We start from the raw sequence: 7,400 nt of genomic DNA, 5'->3' as shown, positions 1-7,400 counted from the left end.
ACGGCGGTGGTATCAAACGGCAGCTGGCCGAAGACGGCGGCAGGCCACCAGAAGTGGTGGCGGCCTAAGGGCAGCAGCATTGGCCGGGCAGCGCAGTTTGGGCACACACAGATGCGCAATAGTGGTGCAGGTGGCTCAGGTGTCGTGATGCGGTGGGGCATCGAGCAGCGGTACCGTGAAGGTGGCAGCCGGTGATCAGCAACCAGCGCGGTGTGCTTCAGCACGAGGCGTTAGATCCAAAGGGCTCTGATCTCCCCATCCCTGGTGGCGGTGGCGGCCGGCAGAAGCGGCACGACGCCGGTGGGAAGAGAGAGGTGTCCAAGGAGATGGAAGTTTTTTTTCTTCTTTTCAAAAAAGCATCGTCTGCTCAACCCTAGGAGAAAACTCAATAATAAATGAAGTCTGGGTCATCAACCTGGCATTGACAGCATCAACGTGTCATGGACATGGCTGGTATTGCTCCTTCTTTAACGGGTCGGGAGTCCTCCCTTTGTGCCCCACCAATTACCCCTTGGTGCGAAGAACTCGACTCTGAAGAGTTAGTGTGCAAGGGGGGAAGTGGATCCACTAGATGTGGGCGCAGTCATCTTAACTCCTCGGAGATCCAAGAGTTGTCGGTGGATGGTTTCCCCAACCAATGAACAAGAAACTTTTGCACCGGCCCATGCTCGGTGACAGTGATTATTTCATCTAGAATATCCTCAATGTTTTTGTGCCAATCGAATGATAGAGAGGGGGGAGTGGACTTGGCAAACTCGCTCTCTTGAGAGGGTAAGGGTAGGGACTGCCCATTAGATGAAGGTGGTGGGGCTGGATAGAAGACCAAATCACAGACGTTGAACGTGGGGCTAATTCTCCAACTAGAGGGTACACTGATAACATAAGCATTTTCCCCCAGTCGCTTGAGAATCAGGAAATAGCCCGACGGTACGATCATGAAGCTTAGTAGCTAGCCCAGGAAAAAACCTCTTCGGCCTTACTCTCACAATCACCATATCAACCTCCTTAAATGCTCAAAAATGATGATGTAAATCTGCGGCTTGTTTGTATGATGTGTTGCTAGTCATGATGTGATGATGAATGTCCTCATGCAAACTTCTAATATGTTGGGCAAAAGATTTGACATCATCAGAGACATGGGCATGAGGGGATGAGGGTATTAAATCGGTAGGTCTATGAGGTGGGTAACTGTGGACGATTTCGAAAAGGACTCATACCAGTTGTGCGATTGACTGATGCGTTGTAGGCAAATTCAGTGCGTGGAATAGTGCAATCCCAAGATTTGAGGTTATCCCGATCAAAAGACTAGAGGAGGTTGCCTAGACTCCTATTGACAACTTCCGTCTGACCATTGGTTTGTAGATGAAATTCATAGAAAATTTAAGTTTGGTGCCAAGAAGATGCCCAAGAGTCTTCTGAAAATGACTACTAAAACGCACATCTCTATCTGATAGTATACTCATTTGAAGATCATGAATACGAACAATTTCATTAAAATAGAGTTGTGCTACACGAGAGGCATCAAAAGTTCTAGAGCAAGGGATATAATGGGCCATTTCTGAAAATTGGTCGACAAAAACCATAACTGAATCATGAAGCTTAATAGTGTAGGGAAGTCCCGAGACAAAGTCAATGCTCACATCATCACAAGGTTTATGAGGGACCGGGAGGGGAATGTAGAGTCCAGTATTGCGCTTAACCTGCTTAGCACACTTAGCTTTGAGCAATGATGTTTGCAACATCTCGCTTCAAAGTAGGCCAGAAAAAAATTGATATTCAACAGAGGTGATGGTTTTGTCATGACCAAAGTTTCCGCTGAGTCGCCCGGCATGTATTTCCCAAACAAGGAAGTCTCTAAGTGTTGTTCGCAGGATGCATAGGCGACTACCATAAAAGAGGAAGCCACCCCCACAGATGAAATCTTTGGTTTGTGGTGTGGGACCGGTATTGAGGGATTGGATGATAGGGGAGAAATCAGGACAATCCAAATAAGATTCTTTCATAATATTTATCAGGTGGCTTCACCTACTCAATGCATCGGCAACCCGATTCTCAACCCCTTTTTGTGTTTCAGAACAAAGTTATGGGATTGGATGAACTCAATCCAATGACCATGTTGAGGATTGAGCTTTTGCTGGGAATGAAGGTACTTCAATGCCTCACGATCAGAATATAGAACAAACTCTTTCGAGAGCAGGTAATGACGCTAGTGAAGTAGGGACAAGACAATAGCGTAAAACTCCTTGTCATAGGTGGAATATTTTAGCTTAACATCATTCAGCTTTTCGCTAAAGAATGCAATGGGGTGGTTTTCCTGACTTAGGACACCCCCAATTCCTAGTCCAAACGCATCACATTCGACTTCAAAAACCTTATTAAAATCTGGTAAGCGAAGGATGGGTGCTTGCGTCATCTTGGTCTTGATCTCGCAAAATGACCGGACGGCCAACGAAGTCCATTTCAAGTGGTTACCCTCTAAACATTCGTTCATAGGTGCCATTATGTTGCTGAAGTTTGGGATAAAGTGATGATAGAAGGTAGCTAGGCCATGGAAGCTGTGCACATCATGTGCGGTTCTAGGGGTAGGCCATTTGGTGATGGCTTTTACCTTTACGGGATCCGCAAAAACACCACGCGCTGATAAGATAAATTCAAGGAATGATATGCGATCAACCAAGAATGAGCACTTCTCAGGGTGAGCATATAGCCGCTCGGCCTTGAGAACTTCACATACTTGTCGTGGATGAGAGAAACGATCACTTCTTGACTTGCTATAGATGAGAATATCATCAAAGTATACAACGACAAATTTGCCAATGAAGGGTCTAAGGACATGATTCATTAAACATTGAAAGGTGCTAGGGGCGATTGATAACCCAAAGGCATGACTTTCCACTCATATAGTCCATCCTTAATCTTAAAAGCAGTTTTCCACTCGTCACCGGGTCGGATTCATACTTGGTGATAACCACTCTTAAGATCGATCTTAGAGAAAATCACAAAACCTGCCATCATGTCAAACATGTCATTGATGCAAGAGATGGAGAACCTATACTTAATTGTGATCTTATTGATGGCTCTACTATCGATACACATGCGCCAAGTTCCATCCTTCTTGGGGGTTAGGAGCTCAGGGACAGCACAAGGACTAAACTCTCTTGGATAAAACCCTTGTCCTGTAATTCCTGAATTTGTGGTTGCAGCTCTTTGTACTGGGTAGGTCCATGCGATAGTGAGGGAGGTTTGGTAAGGAGGACCAAGAAGAAAGTCGATGGCGTGTTGAATATCGAGCATGGCTGGAAGAGCATTGGGTAGCTCTTCGGGGAAAACACTCTCAACGTCAACTAGTTACTCGGTGAGTCTGGTGAAGGGGTAGAGGTATCACTAATAGAATGATCAGGAATCATGACAAGACAAATAGAGGATTTGTTATCTAATTCTTTTCGGAATTGACGCCCTTCAAGAAGATACAACCCTAATGAGGTAGGCTTCAAGGGACACACTTTAGGCCCACGGGTGTAAGGATGCCAAGTTATCTTCTTGCCCTGATGTGTGAGTGAGCATGTGTTACTTCTACCAAAGAGTTGTGCATCATTGTCGAATAGCCATGGATGACCCAGGATAGTGCTACCAACCTTCATGGGTAAGACATCACACAAGACCTTTTCTTCATAGGATTGTACCTTGAGTGAGATAAGGAATTGGTTTTTTACAGGGATAGAGGTGGCATCAATCCACGAGACATGGGACGGTGCGGGTGGTTAATCAAAGGCAAACCTAGGTGGCCGACCATCGTGTCAGAAACAGCGTTGATACAACTACCACTATTGATAATCGTCTTGCACATCGTATTGCTGATTTTCATGTATGTATAGAATATGGACATCCTCAATGTATAATCATTGGTAGAGGGTTGGGTGAGGGCACCGCGGACAGTTCCCCTAGTGGAGGTGGATGGTTCGCTTCAGGCTAATGACACTGGACACTCGATAATGCCAATAAAACCAACTAGTCCATCATCGTCAACACACTCGTCTACGACATAACTGCCAACCCAGTATTCTTCCTCACCGATATCCTGATCATCCGGGGAATGTTCTAGTCCTGAGCAATCAAGCCCAATGTGTAGTGTTTTAGATGGGCATTGGGAAGCCCAATGGCCGCGACCTTGGCACTTAAAGTACGTCAACCCCGATTAGTCATTTGGGAATGGCTGAGTATGGGGGGATGCCCTTGCCGTGGAGTCCATGGATGATGAAGTACGACGAGCGGATGGCGATGAGTTGGCGGGCTGGGGTATCGGTGCAGACACGCGCATGTCTGCGGAGGGTCATGTGGGGGTGGGTACAGGTGTGGGATGAAGTGGGGCTAGGAGGTGAGGACTTGTGTGTGTTGGATAGGAAGAGTACGCTCGGCCGTGAGTGTGGGACGACTGGACCCAAAGGTGGCATGGTGAAGGAATTGACATAACTCAAGGTCTTCCACAATTTGGTAAGCTTGCTCAAGTGTGGTAGCCTTTCGCACTAGCAACTCAGTCGCCAAGTATGGGATAAGGCCAGTCTGAAAATGTGAAATGACCACAAGTGGGTTCTCCTCTATCCTACATCTCATATAGTAGTACTCTTAAAATTGCGTAATATAATCAGCCACAGAATGTTTACTCATTGCAGTTTGTGTCATTGATCTTATAAGTTATCTAAATATGTGATGGGGACGTATTTTGCATGGAGTTTATCCTTCATTTGTGTCCAGGTCTCCATAGGTTCATCGCCACATTTCTGTAATAAGAACTCAAGGTTTTTCCAAAAGATCTTTGCTTGCTCACCCAATTTCATCTCAGTGTATTGGACCCTTTGCCAGTCACGCATATCACACCATTTGAAGTTACTATTCAACTTAGACTCCCAATCAAGGTATTCCTTCGGATCACATGAGCCATCATAATATGGAACATCGTTACACTTGTTTAGACCTGCTGCCACCAATTTTCATGATCTCTTCAGGGTCGATCCCGAATATGAAAATGAGGTCTACCTTCTAGAAAGTAAGGATCATCCCTATCGACAAGATTCCTATCACGTCCTTGGGATCTGTCCTCCACTAGATAGGGATCGTCACGGGTGGAACAATTCCTATCACGGCCTTGGGGTCTATCCTTAGGGTATGGATCATCGAAATTGGGACGGTTACAATCATGCCCTCGGGGCCTAGTCTCAAATGGCAGGTGATCGTCGCATTCATGATGATTCACTTCGCGCACTCGGTCATTGGGAGGGTGCGGGTCACCGCACTTGGGGTGAGGCCTATCCGCCCTCGCGTTTCCAATACACGAGTTCGCCCACTAACCATCTCTATTGAATTGGTTAGACGGTTATCCATATTAGTTATACGGGTACTAACATCTCGGAGGTCATTTTGAACAACCTCTAATATGCGACATACATCGTCACGAGGGGTAGACGAGGGTGATAGATCTTGATTGAGGACAACATCCTCACGGGTATCTGCTGACTGATACCTATCACTATGACATGTTTTCCTGAACGCAAGTCCATGAGGAGATGGAATGATGAATGAATGTGACACAGTAGATATGAGGCATGGGAGAGGGCTGACACAAGTTAGGCTCCGATACCAAGTTGATGCAGGACAGCTAGGGTGGACGTCGATGAGGTCAACTAAATGGGGTAGGAAATGGTATTAAAACAAGCCGCAGAATCACTCGATCGGTTTGAACCTTTAAGAGCGGAAAATTCAAGGATGTTTCTGCACCTCTCCTTGTTCGAGGGTGGGAATGCTGTCATACAACCACCCGGCCCCGCGTTCAAAATCCCGACTGGCCGGAAAACCAAGAAACGCACACCTATCTTCTAACCAAACCTAGTAATTCTGATGGCGAAGGAAAAATACTGGAGAAAATGCTGGATGAGATAACACAAGGCACTAGTGAGTGGAGGAATGAACCTTTGGTGCAAGCGAGCATGACGCGGTTGTGTGGGCAGCACTCGAGCGTCAAAGCACGTAGCGGTACTGGTGGCGGCGCAATGAGTCACGGACATCGTGCTCTCGGTGTAGTTTGTGCACGGGAGGCGTGCGACCAGAGCGTGGCGACGAGTGATCGGAGCACGGGTGGCATGTGGCACTAGCGACAGCAGAGTGCTGTGGGGCAACGAAGCACTAGCGGGGGCGCTGGAGGCGTGCAGGTGGGGGTTGGCAGTGCACCGGCGTTGTGCGGCCAGAGCGTGGGCGGTGCGCTAATGGGGTGCTGGAGGAGCGTGAACGGCGTGCAAGCGGGATGGAGGCGGAGCAGAGGCGACACACTAGTGGCACTGACGGCCACAGCGGCGGTGTCAAACGGCAGCTGGCTGAAGGGTGGGGGGGCGACCAGAAGTGGTGGTGGGCGGGCGACTCAAGCGTCGTGATACGGTAGGACGTCGAGCAGCGGTACCATGATGGCGGCGGCGGGTGACCAGCAACCAACGTGGTGTGGTTCGGCGCGAGGCATTGGATCCAAAGGGCTCTGATCTCCCCATCCCTGGTGGCGGCAGCGGCCAGCAGAGGCGGCGGCGGCGGCAAGAAGAGTGAGGAGTCCAAGGAGACGGAAGTTTTTTTTTCTTCTTTTCAAAAAAATATTGTCTGCTCAACCCAAAGAGAAAACTCAATAATAAATGAAGACTTGGTCATCGACCAGCGTTGACTGCGTAGACATGATCTGGTCGTGGCTGGTATTGCTCCTTCTTTGACGGGTCGCAGGTCCTCCCTTTGTGCCCCACCAAAAGGGCTTCGTGCTCCTTAATGAAGTCGTCGCACTCCGAGACTCCATCTATGTCTCCTCCGTTGTCCGCCAGTCTTTGTTACAAGGGTACAGGCAGAGAGAGAGAGAGAGAGAGCGATATGTTGACCGAGCAAGCAAGAGAAAGAGAGATGGAGAGAGAGAGAGATCCGTTGATCGAGTAAGAGAGAGAAAGAGAGATGGATAGAGAGAGAGAGGAAGAGAAGATAGGGGGTAGAAGTTGGTTGCCCGTGGAGGGGCAAGACAGTTTGAGCCTGCGAGAGGAGCAAAGAAGAGAGAGGGAGAGCGAGATCAGTAGCCTGGTCAATAGTAGGAGGGAGGGAAGAGAGAAAGAGAGATCTGTAGCTGGAACAATATATATATATATAGAGAGAGAGAGAGAGAGGGAGAAAGAGATACCCTTTGTATGAACAAAAGAGAGAAGAGGGAGGAAGTGGCCTGCCCGTCTAGTAGTAGTCAAATTCCAAGTCTACAAGAGGCGCCCGGGGAGCGGGAGAGCGAGAATCCTATCCAGAGCAATAGAGAGGGAGGGACAAAAAGAGGGAAAGAGAGAGAGAGAGAGAGAGAAAGAGAGAGAGAGAGATAGAGACAGAGACAGAGAGACAGA

This window comes from Wolffia australiana, chromosome 1 (assembly GCF_029677425.1).
Source record: "Wolffia australiana isolate 7733 chromosome 1, ASM2967742v1".
Classification (NCBI taxonomy): domain Eukaryota; kingdom Viridiplantae; phylum Streptophyta; class Magnoliopsida; order Alismatales; family Araceae; genus Wolffia; species Wolffia australiana.
Note: the sequence above shows the minus strand (reverse complement) of the source record.